Genomic DNA, 16707 nt, shown 5'->3' with positions numbered 1-16707 from the left:
ATAAAGATCAGATCATATTTTCCTAATTAAAAACTCCAATGGCTTCTCTTGACACTTCCCAAAGTCTATAGGACCCTGTGTAATCTAGCCCTGCATGCCCTTACAGATAATCTCACATCTCTTTTCTCTTTGCTATGTTTCACCATACTGACCTTCTTTCATTTCCACAAACAGGCTAAGCTGTTTCCTGCCTCAGACATGCTATTCTCTTAGCCTGGAAAATGCTCCCCCCCGCACCCCCAGCCTTTCCCAACAATTGGATTTCAACTTGAATGTCCCTTCTCTGACCACCTTAACAAAAACTAGTCACATACCTTTTATTCGTTAACACAGCTACAATCACATTTTTTTTATTCTTTTACAAAATTTCTGTTTCCTTGATCTTAGTCAGTCTGCTCAGCTATTTTGTAAGTTCTATGAGGCCGACCCGTGTCTATTTTTTTCTAAGCAGTACTTTTACTGTGTCCTACACATTTTGATAGGTTGTCATTTTATTTTGTTCAATACTTTTGATTTCTCTTGAGACATCTTTGACTTATGTGTTATATAGAAGAATGTTATTTGGTCTCCAAATACTTTGAGATTTTTCAGTTATCTTTCTGTCATTAATTTCTGGTTTAATTCCATGCTGGTCTGAGAGCATACTTTATATGATGTTTATTCTTTTAAATTTGGAAAGGTATGCTTTATGGTCCAGAATGTGGTCTATCTTGGCAAATGTTCCATGTGAGCTGGAGAAGAATGTGGATTCCGCTGCTGCTAGATGAAGTATTCTATAAATGTCAATTAGATCCAGTTGATGGATAATCATGTCTCTTTTCACCATTAAATGCCCAGGGCTTAACAGAGAACTTGGCCTGCAGAATGTGCTCCATAAATGTTTATTGAATTAGAGGAGTGAGAACAAGCAAGAGGAAGGGAAGAACAGATACAGTGACCTCACATGTTATTCCCCCGACTATAGTTTTCAATATTAACTATTATCTATATAATACATTTTAACTATTATTCTTCCTACTCAGTAGTAATATGTCAAAATCATTTACCCTGTTTCTTCTCTTGTAACAGATGCAATTATTTTATGAACCACTGTAAAAAGGAGGGAAAAAGAAGCACCACCAATAAAATTGTGAAATGCCAATCAATTTCAAAGATGTTTAAATATGAGAAAAGCAAGTCACAGAGTTGATGAAATATTGTAGTTAGCTACAAGTCTGCCTTGTGTGCTTATTTAGCTTTGTATCCCCAGCACCAAGCTCGTGGCATAGAATAAATGCTCATTAACATTAGTTTAGTTATTTGATGTGTCACTCACTCCCCACCACCAGCCCCCTGGCCATCCTTCATCCCCCAGTCCTCCTATTTCCTGTGTTCCCATGCTGTCAGTGTTCCTAACTGGTCAGAGATTTTAATTTCTTTTGAAATACATTTGCTGCATGAAAATCTGATGTTTTTTTATGTTTCTCACGACCTGGCTGTGGGCAGTCAGCTACACTACAGCTAAATATCTGTCAAGCTCATGTTTGCTCTTAAAACTACTGTGATAGACTGGTGTCCCCTCCACTCTCCTGGCTCCCTCAGCACAACTGCATTGGGCCTAGTCGTAGATGCTGTGGCAAACCAGTGACGAAGAGAAATCGGGTAAAGAGAAGGGGTAGAGGAGGTCAATGGGGGAAAGGGTAAACATCTGTAATACTTTCAACAATAAAAATAATATTTTTTTGTTAAAAAAAAGAGGGAATTGGGGCAGGGAGAACTTTGGGAAGCTTCAAATAAGTTGCTGGTAACTCCTTGTTCATTCACTGGCCTGACCTTTCCCTAAGCTTTATTTTTAATATTTATTTAGGAAAAGCAAAAAGAAGTAAAACTCAGGGATCTTCACCCCAGTCAAATAAACCATATTCCTTTTAATCCCTTTTATATAGGACTTCTTTAAAATAAGGATCCCCAATGGGTATCATGGTGCAGTGAATGTAGCCACTCGGTTCAGCCAGCATGGTGTTGTTTGAAACGCGAATTGGCTGTGCATTCTCCAGTTGGCCAGCACATCACTTCTAACCATTTTATTGCATTAGATTTTTATATTCCTATTACCCGCTGGACCCTTGAACATATCTGAATTTTTGACCCCTGCCTTGACTGTGTGGTTTTTCTTCCCCAGGAGGCCCACCGGCTCACCATGTCCCCTTGGTTTTCTTACCCTCATTTTGAGATTAATTGGCCATTAGAGATGGGTCAGTTTTTCTAATTGTAGAGAAAACTATACCCTGAAGTTGAAATAAACTGGTTATAGAAATGTTTGTTAGATATGTTTATTGGTGCAGGATGTAGCTATAAAAATAATCCCTGCCTCTATTCCCACAAGGCCCAAACACCCATGGTCATTATGAAGTAGTATTGGAAGGAGGAGGGTGGTGGACAGAATTTTAAAAATTGTCACAATGTTAGTTAACATTTAAAATTGCATAAAGAATTTGGGGATCTAAGACCTCCCTCTGAGTCTAGCCCAAGCTCTAATCACAGCTTTTAAACAGATCTTCCCTGGGCTTTTGCTTGGAATTTACTAAATAAAGCACAGGTAGGGGAAGATAGTGTTGGATGAAGCTGTGAAAGCTTGGAGTAGTCTAGTAGTGTGTCCTTTAAGGCATGGCCACAAGGAATAGGTGTTCTTTTGTCTCCATTATGAAGTCAATTGGGTATAGAAGACAAGTGATTAAGTTAAAAATAAAACTGAAGTGCTTCCCTCTGTTTCAGGAATAAAAATATAAAAATGTTTTTTTTTTCTTTCTGGAATTGGTTGCTTTTAATCTTTTAATAGTAGTTTCCATTTCACTTCTCCCCTCCACCTCACCTTTCCCCTTCCCCTGTACCCCCTGCAAGGTATTCATTCCCCTGCATAAAACTGAAGTTCCCAAATTCTTATCTGAAAAATGCTGACCCCTGCACTGGTTGAAACCCCGTGAGGGTAATAGAAGGGTATTTCATTCCAAAATGCTGATCATTAATTTTTCTACAGGGCTGATTTAAAGTCAAACTTATTAGGTTTCATAATTATTTTCCAAATAAGACTTTTTAATTCACAGACTAACCTATTTAAAGCTACTGTGATAAATGAGGCCTAAATGAAACACACTCATCTTGTAAATTATTTTAAATTTGAGCCTGGAATGTATAAAGAAATAAAAATTTTCTACTAAGCACACAAAGAACAGAGCCACTAAAAACATGGACACCATCTCTGTTGCCTCTTGTGATGTCTAACCCCAAGTTCCTTCTGTTTTCTATCTATTACAGGGTCAAGTCTTTAATTTATAGGTCTTGTTTTATTGAGAGATAATTGGCATATAACACTGTATAAGTTCAAGGTGTATGACATGTTGATTTGATACACTTATATATTGTATATTGCCACTGTAGTGTTAGCTAACATCTCCATCATGCCACATTATAATTTCTTTCTTGTTATGAGAACGCTTAAGACCTTATAACTTTCAAGTACACAATAGTATTGTTAGCTATAATCACAATGCTGTGCATTAGATTCCTACAATTTATTTATCTTCTAACTGAAAGTTTATACCCCTTTACCAACATCTCCTCAATTCCTCCATCCATCCCACCGCCATTCTGCTCTCTGTTGCTATGATTTGGCTTTTTAGATTCCACATATAAGTGAGATCATATAGTGTTTGTCTTTCTCTGTCTGATTTATTCCACTTAGCATAACACCCTCAAGGTGCATTCATGTTGTTGCAAATGTTGAAACTCAAAATCTTGTATATAGCTTCACAGAAAGAAACAATTAAATTGTTAGTATCACTGGATTTTTGGTTCTTCAGTAACTCAATTACATCTATAATTAAAGTGGGATTTCATTAGAGAGAAATGTTTTTGATTACTTCACTCTGTCACAAGAATCTCCTCCAATACATTATGCCGGGATTGACTAGCAGACCCTGAGCGACGGATGAATGGATTACTCTGACATGTTTCTGTGAAAGAGAGGGCTAAGGGACTGCTTGGTTATAGGAACCAAGCAGCCCCATTTGCCTGCCTCCTTAGGCTTTTATTGTAACAACAGCTTGAACTAAAATTAACTATTAGATACTATCAGCAGGGTAATCATCCTTGAGAAAACACATGCATCCGTAGTGTTCTTCAAGCAAGGACGTGTCTAAGTAAACACCCAGGGGCTCAAACTTGTTTGGAAAAGTCAAGGCAGGGTCTGCTGCCTTTCAGCAAAATTCCCCTAGAGGCCCCCGAACTTTTGAGGATTTCTTCTTACATACTTTCCAAACAAGTCCTGTGCTCCCCCACAACATTAGTTTTCTTTTTGCCAAGAAATGTGTGTCCTTACCTCCTGGGTTTGCCGTTAATAGACTGGGTTTCTATTCTAGCTCTGCCTCGTTCTATCTATGAGAGTCCATTACACTTTCTAGCCTGGGTCCTCTAAATTATGAAATGGAAATAATAACTTCAGCCAGAAAGAGTGTTGTGCATAGTGGGCATGTCATTAATGTTGATTCCTTCTTTCATTTCAACACGGTTATCAGACCATGTTCAATATGAGGAATTTTAAATTCTTTGCTAAATTGTGGAATAATAAGTGAACTACTAGGCTTGAACTTTTCATATGGCCTGGTTCACAGTAAAACAATCTACTAGGGCAGTGGTTCTCAACCTTCCTAATGCCGTGACCCTTTAATATAGTTCCTCATGTTGTGGTGACCCTCAACCATAAAATTATTTTCGTTGCTACTTCATAGCTGTAATTTTGCTACTGTTATGAATCATAATGTAAACATCTGATATGCAGGATATATTTTCATTGTTACAAATTGAACATAATTAAAGCATAGTGATTAATCACAAAAACAATATGTAATTATGTATGTGTTTTCTGATGGTCTTAGGCGATCCCTGTGAAAGGGTCGTTCAACCCCTAAAGGGGTCATGACCCACAGGTTGAGAACCGCTGTACTAGGGGAAGAATAAAGAAAGACAGGACAATCAAAATAAAATCGATCCAAATCAGCGGTAGCTGCAATTTGCTGAACTTGTTCAGTAAAGAACATAGAAAATAGGTCCTGAATGTGACCATTAGAAGTACTTGATGCTGTGTGAAGGAATAATTTTTCTATTTCACTGTTATTACTAAATCATCACTGCCTTATGTTTAACCCATACTGTATAAATCATCTAATGAGGATTCATTTCTTTGTTTTGTTTGTTATGAGATACAGATGTTGACACCAAGAAATATGAGATAATTACCTAGTAATCGGCAGTTTTACAGACCCATTGAATCAAAATCTGATTAGGGGACTAAAAAGGTGCATTTTAAAGAAGCACCACACATGATTCTTATGCACACAGGTAGGTTAGTACCACTAGCATGAAGGCTTTTAGTAATTGCTGTATGTTAACACTTCTAGATCTTAAGGAATACTACAGGGCTGTTACGAGTATTCTGGTGGTTGAAAAGTTTGCTTTGATATCAGTGGAAAAGTAACATTACGTCATTATCTGTGGCTTGAAGTAAAATCATGACATTGCCTATTGAGAAAGACAAAAGCCTTCTGCTGACTGTTCCAGAAAGCTCAGAGAAAACTGGAGTTGCCAAGTAGGGTATGACAAAAGCTGCTTTGGTTCTTCAATAGCTCAACTACATGTGCAATTAAAGTGGGATTTCATTATGAAAGAAGGTGAGGTGAAGGGGAGAAGTGATATGGAAACTGCTATTAAAAGATTAAAAGCAACCAATTCCAGAAAAAAACAGTTTTATATTTTTATTCCTGAATCAGAGGGAAGCACTTCAGTTTTTTACTTAAGAATTTGTCTTCTATGCCCAACTGACTACAGAAAGGAGACAAAAGAACACCTATTCCTTGTGGCCATGCCTTAAAGGACACACAAGACTATTTCAGGTCTCCGCAGCTTCATCCAACACTACCTCCCCCTACCAGCGCTTCCTTCCCCTAACTGCTTTGGGGCTTGCTGAGTGATTCTTGCCATGTGATGGGTCCACAAGAACCTGTCAAGTTCCTAATAACTGAGAACTGGACACTGCCCCATTAAAAGGCATGAATTGCTACAGAGATCCTGAAATATATCAACAAAAGCCACAGAGAGGCCCAAATGCTGGCCTCAAATACCTATCTTGTGGGCAGCATTTCCTATTGTATATCTTTGAACAGAAATAACAATAAAATAGAATATCCCATTGTCGGGTGCGAGCTCCTCAGCCAGGGACGTGATCCTCCTCCATGAGGAAATCGGAAGAACATGCGTGTACAAGCAGGCAAATGGGACATGGTTTATTCCACACAATAGCAGCCATAGAAGGCTGGTTAGTGACAGCTTATATATCTGCTCAACCAAGCTCAAACAAAAGAGGCACATTGCCATCAGTATTTTGCTACAGAAAGGCATGTCTGAGCAGTGTAAGGCTTGTGGTGACCTTGCACCTGCATAATAGTATCTTAGCCTTGAGCACCCCGATTAGGCTCAAGCTTAGAGTGGCCTTGAACATTCGGTGTATTCCAGACAGGGCCCCACACTCCACCCTTTACACCGGATGGTTTCTATGGGGTGCTCTTGCCCATATTCTAGAACCTTGGGCACGGAGACCAACCACAACAGTAATACAAACTACAACATGACATGAGCAGTACTCCAGCTCCAATAGAACCAAATGCCCAGAGCCATGATCCTGACCACCAAACGTTGAGGGGGTAATGGGACAGGGCTTGTACTTCCCTATCTATCTCTTCTAGGGCACTGGTTACATTCCCTTGATTATCAGGCATATATGTACAGCATTCTGCAGCAGTTAAAAAATCCAGTGCCATTCTCTTCTGCAGCACCACCTTTTGCATCGGTGTCGTTTCACCCATCATTAAAGTAAGGGCTTGCTGGGTCTGATTCAAGGCTTTGGCTGTATGCTCCACTAAAGCTGTTCCTTCTAACTCTACCTTAATTGTTCCTGCTACAGGGAGGAATACAGCTAAGGGGTAACACCACCAGGGAGTCCGTTTAACAGGATGCCACCGGTGGCATACTGAGTCCCAGTTATGGGGAATTTCTCCTAAAGTCTTGAGAATTCGCCCAAGGATGTAGGGCCTTCCCCAGGTGCATCGACCCGACCAATTCGCTGGGAGGTAGGGCCAGCCATACCTTCCACGCACCCATAAGAATCCTGGCATCATCATATCTGCAGGTTTTGTGCCGGTATAACGCTTTCCATTCCGGCACTTCTGGGCCTCAACATTAATGGTTATGTTACGACATAAGTTTGAAGGCAGCCAGCCAACAACGTGATTCTTACTGCTTCGCTGCTGCTCCGCATACCTGTCTGTAGGCTCTCTTAATTCTACTTGCTCTCCTAACAGCCACCCCCAACCGTTCCACACTGCATAACCAATAAAGGGGTGGGCATTGCCATAGTCCCGCTGGATTAAAGTCTCGATGGCTTGACACACAGAGTCCCAGGAGGCGTTGCCGAAGTCTTGGTCAGCTAGCCACATCCAATTGGCAGCGGTGGCCGGGTGGATGCACGATGGAAATCCGCCGGCCTGTCCTGGGGGAATCTCTGTGCACACCCAACAATGGGAGACATTGTGTACTCGAGCATAGGTGTGTACCCACGACACTACGCTGTTAGCCAAGCTCACCCTGGTGGAAGAGACAAAAGAGAAACTGAGACCATCATAGGGAGATCACGGCTTTCCGGCATGATGCCAGCAACTGTGTCTCCCCAGCACTGTGGCTGGAATCGGAGGATGACCTGGCCGGTGATACCAAACAGGATCTCCCCTTTCTCAGGGGAAGCAATGGGAAATCTGGCACTGGCCAGAGGGCAATAGCATAAGCTCCTTTTAACAATGTTCCCTTCCTGTGTTTACCAGTTTTGACTTGCCCGGTTACAGGCCAGGGCTGGATTAAGGGGTGCAAATGTAACTTGTAGTCATACCTGCTTCCCCAAGGGGATAGGAGGGCTACCCAGGGCCCTTCCCCAGTAACAGCCCATGGCCAGGTCCACACTGCTTCCTCCCCCTCTGCCAAGGGGGCAGGTGTAGGCAGCGGCAAAGTTCCAGATGGGTGTACCTTGGAGTGTAATAGTTCATTGGTTGTTTTTGCCTGCCTGTGCAGTGTCTGAGGATACCTCTGCATCATTAACTCTAATGGGGAGGCAGCCATCTTCCTGGATGCTCATTCAGCAATCCGATGGCGGTATCCAATCGTCTAGCCCCGTGGTCGGCAAACTCATTAGTCAACAGAGTCAAATATCAATAGTATGACGATTGAAATTTCTTTTGAGAGCCAAATTTTTTAAACTCAAACTATATAGGTAGGTACATTGTTATTAACTTAATTAGGGTACTCCTAAGGCTTAGGAAGAGCCACACTGAAGGGGCCAAAGAGCCGTATGTGGCTCGCGAGCTCCAGTTCGCCGACCATGAGTCTACTCTAGCCTAACCTTTTAAGCTAGGTGGGTCCACCCCTGATGGAGCTTGTCTTTTAACAGGACTTTATACCATTCAATCATCCCAGCAGCTTGGGGATGATATGGATCGTGAAACTGCCAAGCTCTGTCCTGGGCCTTGGTCCAGCTCTGTACCTCTTTCCCTGTGAAATGGGTTTCATTATCACTTGCTACGCCTAGGTGGCCCATAGGTGGCTTCCAAGTGTTCCACGCCTCAGACGACTGTCCGTTGGGTGGCCTCCCTTGCAGGCTAAGCAAAGAGGAGCTGGTGGCAGTGTCCACAGCCGTCAGGGAAAACTTAAAAGCCTGGTCTGGAGGAAGAAGCCCAGTGAAATCCACCTGCCAATGTTGCACGGGGGCCCCTCCTCTGAGGACATGGCCCTCCTTCCCCTGGAGGCCATATCGGCAGGGGTGAGGGGGTGGGGGAGGGAGGGCGGGGTGTCTGAGCACAGCGGGGACAGCCTCGTACTGCAGCCAGGGCTTCCCCCGTGGATAGGACCAGGCCCCATCGCTTAGCTACCCGCACCATTGTCCGTGGTCCCACGTGCCCCAATTTCCGATGGAGCCACCAAGGCCGATCTTCAGGGGAAGGTACTACCTCCCAGACCCTGGCCAAGGCATGTGCTTCATCATTCCCAGGGGCTAGCAGTGGTCCATGGCCACTCAAATGGTATATTATTGCTTGTTTGGAAGTTCCTACTTCCCATATGTCCTTCCACATTTCCTGTCACTACACGGGACTATATCCTACCAGCCACTGCTGCTTGTGCCATTGCAGCAACCATAAAGCTAAGCCTTTTAAGTCAGCCCAGCTGAATGTCTCAATTGCCAAAGGGCCAGGCTCCTTTGTCAAAACCATCCAGACTGCTCTTAGGTCAGTCCATTGGCCACTTTGCCCAGTACCAGAATCAAACCACAGTTTGTCTGTATCCAAACGGACAGCCACTGCCGTCCATGTAGCAGGGTTCCCCTACTTGACCTGTCCGTGTACCACATGGTCTCCAGAAGGGGGGGCATGCCCTCTCAGAACGGACTAGGGCAGGGGTGGGCAACCCCTGGCACGTGTGCCAAACATGGCACGCCAGTAACTTTTGCGGGCACGCGAAACCCTCTCTTATAATCTTCCATTTACAATTGTGAATCTTTGTTCTCAGTGATGAATTTTGTTAAGTCTCGTAATAGGAGTAGCCTGACGGATGAAAGTAGTAGCTCGTGCATATCTCTGAAGGTCACGAAATATAAACCTGATGTAAAATCTCTGTCATCAGTGATGCAGCAGCAAAAGTCCCACTGATAATATCAAACGGAGTCATAAAGTTTTCTGTCGGACTATCAGTGTACATGTATACATTAAAAAATAAATGTATTTTTCATCATCATATACTGTGTTTTTGTCGCTCGAATGAATTTTATTATTTCTTCAAAGTTCTTCACATACGTACACCTTAAGACAGTGATGGCGAACCTATGACACGCGAATTCATTTTTTTGGTTGATTTTTCTTTGTTAAATGGCATTTAAATATATAAAATAAATATCAAAAATATAAGTCTTTGTTTTACTATGGTTGCAAATATCAAAAAATTTCTGTATGTGACACGGCACCAGAGTTTAAGTTAGGGTTTTCCAAAATGCTGACACGCCGAGCTCAAAAGGTTCGCCATCACTGCCTTAAGAGATATCAAGTAGCCGAAACAGGTTTGGCTCAGTGGATAGAGCGTCGGCCTGCGGACTGAAAGGTCCCAGGTTCGATTCCGGTCAGGGGCATGTACCTGGGTTGCGGGCACATCCCCAGTAGGAGATGTGCAGGAGGCGGCTGATCGATGTTTCTCTCTCATCGATGTTTCTAACTCTCTATCTCTCTCCCTTCCTCTCTGTAAAAACTCAATAAAATATATTAAAAAAAATAAAAAGAGAGATATCAAGTAGGCATAACATGTTCTCAAAAAATTAGGGTTGGCACCAGAAGAATTTTGAGTCAGAGATTTTGCTGGTTTTGGCACGCAGTCACAAAAAGGTTGCCCACCCCTGGACTAGGGAGTAACTCTTCCAGAGGAGTTTCATCCCTTGACAGGATCTCATATGTCATAGGACCCAAAGGGTCTGCAATTCCTGTGACAGAGGACTGGTACTCACTACTGACCTCTGTTCCAAATAGGCCCCCCACTTTGCTAAAGTTGGGGTTTGTGCCACCCCCAACTTGGGCGTGGTCACTCAGGACCTAAGCCAGCTGCTGGCTAGAGGATAGGCAGTCTTCACAAGCACCTTACTTTGTGCCGTGATTGCCTCACAGGCCTGCAAGGCCGCATAAGTGGCTGCCAGCTGCTTCTCAGTGAGGGAGTACCAACTCAGCCCTCTTCCATAGCTGAGACCGGAACCCAATGGGCACCCTTCTCTGCCCATGCTGTTGCCCCAGTGGTTGTGTTGGGTCTACAGCCTGTAAGGTCTGGGCTTGGCAGAAAGGCCTCCTCAACCTCGAGTCCAGTTCCACGCCGCTCCCTTCCGGGACAACTGGTACAAGGGCCGCAACAATTGCGCCAGGTGGGGAATGAATACTCTCCAATACCCTCAAAGACTAGTAGGTCTGTAACTGTCTCACTGTAGTAGGACGGGGGAAAGCCTGCACTTTGTCAATGACTGCTTTGGGCACCACCTGGGTCTTACCCGACCAGACAACTCCCAAGAATTTGACAGACAAGCCAGGTCCCTGAGCCTTGCAGTCGTTCACTGCCCATCTCCAGAAGCCCGATGCCTGCCGCAGGCTACTGGCAGCTGTGTTCAGATCTGAAAGAGAATCAGAGGTTAGCATGACATTAGCAATATAATGAAACATTGTCACTGTGGGAGGCTTGCCTCAGGTGGCTGAATCTTGGGCCACCAGGCCATGAGAGATGGTAGAACTGTGCACATATCCTTGAGGGAGAACAACAAAAGTCCACGCAAAGGCAAACTGCTCCTGGCTCTCCGGGCTATATCGATGGAAAAGAAAGCATTAACCAAATCCACCACATAGTGATATTGCCCAAAGACAAAGTCAAACGGTCCATCAAATCTGTTACAGCCGGCAGTGTGGAGTGCACTGGGGGAGTCACTGTATTCAGTTCTCTGTAATCCACAGCCATGCCCCAGCGGCCATCAGGTTTCTTCACAGGCCATATTAGAGCGTTGTAGGGGCCATGTGTGGGCCTATAACGATCTTTGCCTTTGCCTTTGCCAGCTGCAAAATTGTCCAATTTCCTCATGCCTCCTGGGAGGCAGTACTGCACACTTGCACCACCGAGGTTGGGGGTGGGGGGTAGGGAGGGTGGGGGAGCTAGGGGGTGGGGGTAGGGGTGAGGGTGGGGGCTTAGGCTGAGTCACAGCTGCATGATGTAGGTGCCCTCTTGTGGCAGGTTTTATCACAAGCACCCACAGGTGGAATTGACTCCCTCATTGCAATGGTTAACCCTTGCAGTACATCCATTCCCAAGATGTCTTCAGGTATAGGGGAGATTTACACACTGTAGGCCTTCGGGGGAGGCGGCGAATACCCAGTGTTATGGTTGCCTACCGCACACGGACAGTCCTGCCTCTGTACCCATCTATATGGGACCGTATATCTGTCCGGGTTGCCATACAATAAGCTGCAGTCTGCAAACGTATCCACCATTGCCAACACATGTTGCACATTGCTGGGGGCGGGGGTGGGGGGGTGGGGAGGGGTGACCAATAAATAGTTTTTGGAAATAATTTTGAAAATAAATTTTATTTGGAAATAAATTTTATTGGGCGACCAATAAAAAGTTTAACATCCAATAAAAAGTTCAACATGCGGCCTCCAGTCCTCCGGGTCCCCCCACTAACTGGGTCCCTCGGCCTTTTCCTCATCGAGAAGATTATATTCCTCCTCCCTGGGACAGTCTCAGTAATCCTGGAGGCTGTTGACCTATCTTCTCTTTCTGAACTCCTGCAGCCACAACCTGGTCGGGGGCCATGTGTCCTCCCACCGGGTAGATGGGGTACTTACCTCAGAATCCTGCCTCCAACTGGCCAACTGTCGGGTGCGAGCTCCTCAGCCAGGGACGTGACCTTCCTCCATGAGGAAATTGGAAGAACGTGCGTGTACAAGCAGGCAAATGGGACATGTTTTATTCCACATAATAGCAGCCATAGCAGGCTGGTCAGCGACAGCTTATGTACATGCTCAACCAAGCTCAAACAAAAGAGGCACTTTGCCATCAGTATTTTTCTACAGAAAGGCATGTCTGCACAGTGTAAGGCTTCTGGTGACCTTGCACCTGCATAATAGTATCTTAGCCTTGAGCACCCCGATTAGGCTCAAGCTTAGAGTGGCCTTGCACATCCGGTGTATTCCAGACAGAGCCCCACACCCTTTTATTTGCATGAAATCCTGTAAAGGAACACCAGATGCTTTTTTCTTTTAAATTGCTGATTATTTTATTTAGTATTTCTATGATAATTTTAAAGCCTAAGTTTATAATGTGCCTTTTCCCTATATAACCATATTTAAATGGTACGATGCCAGCTAAATTCAGCAGAAACATGAGTAAAACCTTCCAAAAGCCAGCAATAGCAAGGCACACAAATAAGGAAGGCCCATCCTATTTGTTTGCTATCAGAAGCCTATTAGCTAGGTCAGGGTCTTCAACAGGAGTAATCACACTTCTGGAAACTCAAAAACTTTCCAAGGACACCCAGGCTGACAGGTGGTTCTCATGGAATCAGTTTCCAGAACCTGAATTTTATATGTACCCTATCTCAACATGACCTGAGAACACTCATGTGGTTTAAAGGTCATACAGGATCTCCTTTCACCCCTTGCTTTCACTTTACAAAGATGGGCCACCCTCTGTTCATGGCTAAGCTTACTATGATGAAATTCCTGGCTTCAGAAAACCTCCATGAGGCAAATAAAGAGAAATGTGAAATACTGTTGTTAGTATTAAGAAAGCCAATACCTCTAATGACTGGGTAACTAATTTTCATTTCAAAATTATTTCCAAATCGTTGTTTTCAACAAAATTAAAGGAAGACCTAACTAATGATTAAAAATACTTCTTATTGGTATGTTGCTATGTGATTTGGGGCATACATAAATGGCAAGGAGTTCAAATAACTGAGTAAAATTTCTAGAACAAAACTCATTACATTCCCAATATGTGAACAAAGTTTCTCATCCTTCAAAAAAAAAATCAAAACTAGAAATAATTGGAGCTGAATCCTGGCTCACTTAAGCAATAAAGAGTATACACACATATATCAACTAAAAAAATAAGGCTCATTCATTTCCTTAAGAGACACATAATGTTTAATTATGTGTCAAAATTTGCAATATATTTATGTTGTTTTGCTTAATTGTGCATCAATAATGATTGTAATAGTAGTGTAAACTATACAATTAAAAAAAATACCGAGCCTTATGGTCACTGGAAGTTAAATTTTTATTTCCACTTCCATTTATGTCTGTATTTTTGTTTCAGAAAATTATGATAAGGTAAAAACATTAAACCAAAAAATATATTAGATGAATATTCTTGGGAGGAAGTGAAGTGGGGAAGAAGGAAAAAATTCAAACTATTAGAAAAAGAACATGTTCATCTTTTTTAGTGTAGATGTGATAGATAACAAATCCTTATGACATTCACATTCCATTGGACATATTTTAAAATGAAATATAAGAGTTTTAAGTGTCAATATGCCAGAAATGGTATCACTTGCCACTATTAATAGTATCTAAGTATTTTGGATATTTAAACTTTAGGTGTAGATTTAAATTTTTTAAATGTTGGGAAGGTACATAATTTCTCAAAATTATTTGATAGGAAACTGCAACAAAAACACTTAAAGACCAATGGTAGGCCAGCAGTAATCTGCAAGTGTCTGGATTGTTAAAAGGGTTGTCACAATTAGTAGAAATTGAGGTCCCAGCTGAGTAGCTAGGAGGTGGACCCCCTTCCTGCAATAGATCAGGCAGTCCTCATGGGGATTCGGATGCCAGTAGTCCCAGCACTATAACTTGAGAAGTACCCGTTGATCTAGGCTTCCTTTCTCCTGTTTTGGGAAACTTGGTGGTTTAGAGGTGTTAGCCATATAATAGTACTTGACTTGCAATTTGAATTCTTAAATTTGTGGGATAAAGTTCCCCAGTTTTATTATTTCCTTTCTGTTTTCCATATATTTCCTTCCCAAATCCATCCATGAAAACAGTTTGAAGCCATGTAATTGTAAGTATAGTGTTTTCCTGAGTTCTGTGAATCATAAAAACTGCTGAAGTTCAGTGAATAGGGATTTACCTCTATTGTCTTCCACCTGAACATTCATTCATTCATTTATTCATTATTCACTCATGTCCTAGAGTGGGACCTGAGGGTCTGAAGAAGAATCAAACAAGCTCCCTATTCTTGAGTAGCTCCCTGTCAAATGAGTGCTTCAGCTACTTGAACCAATAACTTTAATACATCAGGTAAACTTCAAAACAAAGAACAAAAGGCTTTAGGAACACAAGTAATGAGCTACAAACTCTGCCATGAAGTTGGAAAGGTTTCATAGATGAAGCAACAAAGCTAAGTTTGAGCCCCAAACAGCAATGTGGGAGAAATGAGTAAATCACTCACCATAACACACACACACACACACACACACACACACACACACACACACACACCCAATACAATACAATTTGAAATACAGTTCTTATACTAACTATCTGGAGTTAGTGCAGACGTCACAGGTTAAGGGCATAGCCTCCAAAAACAACTGCTCTCACTTCAGATATCAGTCGTAAGTTTGGGAAGTCCCTGCCACCCACACTCTGACCAACTGGCTACACATTCAGGCACCCCCAAGACCCCTCAGGTCTGATGATTTGCTAGAATGACTCACAGAACTCAGGAAAGCACAATACTTACAATTACAGCTTTATTATAGAGAATACAAATCAGGACCAGCCTAATGAAGAGACACAACGTCTGAGAGGGTCCTGAAGGCAGAGCTTCCATGTCCTCAGAACATTTCACCATCATGGGTGATATGTATCAACAGCCAGGAAGCTCACCTGAGCTTTGGGCAGCCAGCGTTTCCATTGGAATTGTATTACTTGGGCATGATTGCCTGAATCACTGGCCATGTGACTGACCTCAATCTCCATGTGGTGTCCCAAAGAGTTGTTTAAACAGAAGAAAGAGAAACTGGTGACAGAAGATAAGGTGTGGCATGACAAGGTAATAAGTAATTTAGACAGAGGACCAGAAGTTATAGTATGAATAGAGAAATGTGCTGTGGACATATTTACCCGGTGCCCTGAGGTTGGCCTTATCAACCACCAGGACATTAGCCAGATGCCCGGAGGATGGATTTACCCCACTCAGACATGCTAGCCAAACAAGGGGGAGGAAAGGGGTCCCTTTGGACATCAGGGTGGGTCCCGACTCACCAGACCCCATCACCCAGGTGTCACCCAGGGATGGTTGTTCGGGTGGGTAATTCTATGTCCAGAGGTCAGGCTTACCTTCTGTTTTAGCGTTGACCAGGTGCGTGTTGACAAAGGATTTACTCCACAGCTGGCAGGTGTATCCCCACCACTGACAATGAGAACTGACAGGAAAGATGATTTGAAAGAGAGTACAGAAGAGAAAACAAGTCTACCGGCCCACCCTGGGCTCCAGAATGTAACTAGATGGGGTCTGGGCCCAGGGCAGGTCTGCCTAGGGCCCACCAGTAGTGTGTGGGTTCTTGACTTTGTGTAAGAAAGATTTCACGACATGAGTCCAGGTGGCTTTTGAGAGTATGATTATTAAAGCGGGGGGGGGGGGGGGCAGTGAAACAAAGGGAGGGCTTAAGGTAGGAGAAGCAACAGGAGAGGAAAAGTCAGAGAAAAGGGGGCTTTGGAGACAGGTTTAGGGTGTTAGCCCTGGTTGAGCTGCTGCTGCCCACTGCTTCCCTGGTTGCAAGTCTCGTGGGGTCCCCTTGGAGTTTAGGAGAAAAACAGCCAAGATACAAGGTGTGGGTAGTGTGCTCTTGTGAGGGCTCACCGTGTCTCCTTTGTCTTGAGGGTTTTTATCTCCCTTGGCCTGCCGGAATCCTAGGGGAGGTCTCAGGGACGGTCTTAACAGAGTATTTATTAGCTTTTCAGGTGTGTTTTTCAATTTGTTGATTCATCACAATGTGCGTATGAAGGGGTCAGGGGTTGTTTTCTGGTTAGTTTTATTTTTAAAGAATGTCAT

At 43.2% G+C, this 16707-nt stretch overlaps 1 long non-coding RNA gene across 1 annotated transcript; it reads right to left on the bottom strand.

The window, feature by feature from the left end:
- Nucleotides 1–7346: 7346 nt before the first annotated feature.
- LOC132232412 (uncharacterized) lies at nucleotides 7347–16070 on the bottom strand. The gene is made up of 4 exons (XR_009452422.1): nucleotides 15993–16070; nucleotides 12492–12557; nucleotides 11150–11269; nucleotides 7347–7674 (listed from the first exon to the last, which is right to left on the bottom strand). It is a non-coding gene; the product is annotated as an uncharacterized LOC132232412 (long non-coding RNA).
- Nucleotides 16071–16707: the final 637 nt, after the last annotated feature.

The sequence above is a fragment of the Myotis daubentonii genome, chromosome 4 (genome assembly GCF_963259705.1).
Source record: "Myotis daubentonii chromosome 4, mMyoDau2.1, whole genome shotgun sequence".
Taxonomy (NCBI): Eukaryota; Metazoa; Chordata; class Mammalia; order Chiroptera; family Vespertilionidae; genus Myotis; species Myotis daubentonii.
Note: the sequence above shows the minus strand (reverse complement) of the source record. Positions and strands in the feature narration are given on the sequence as shown.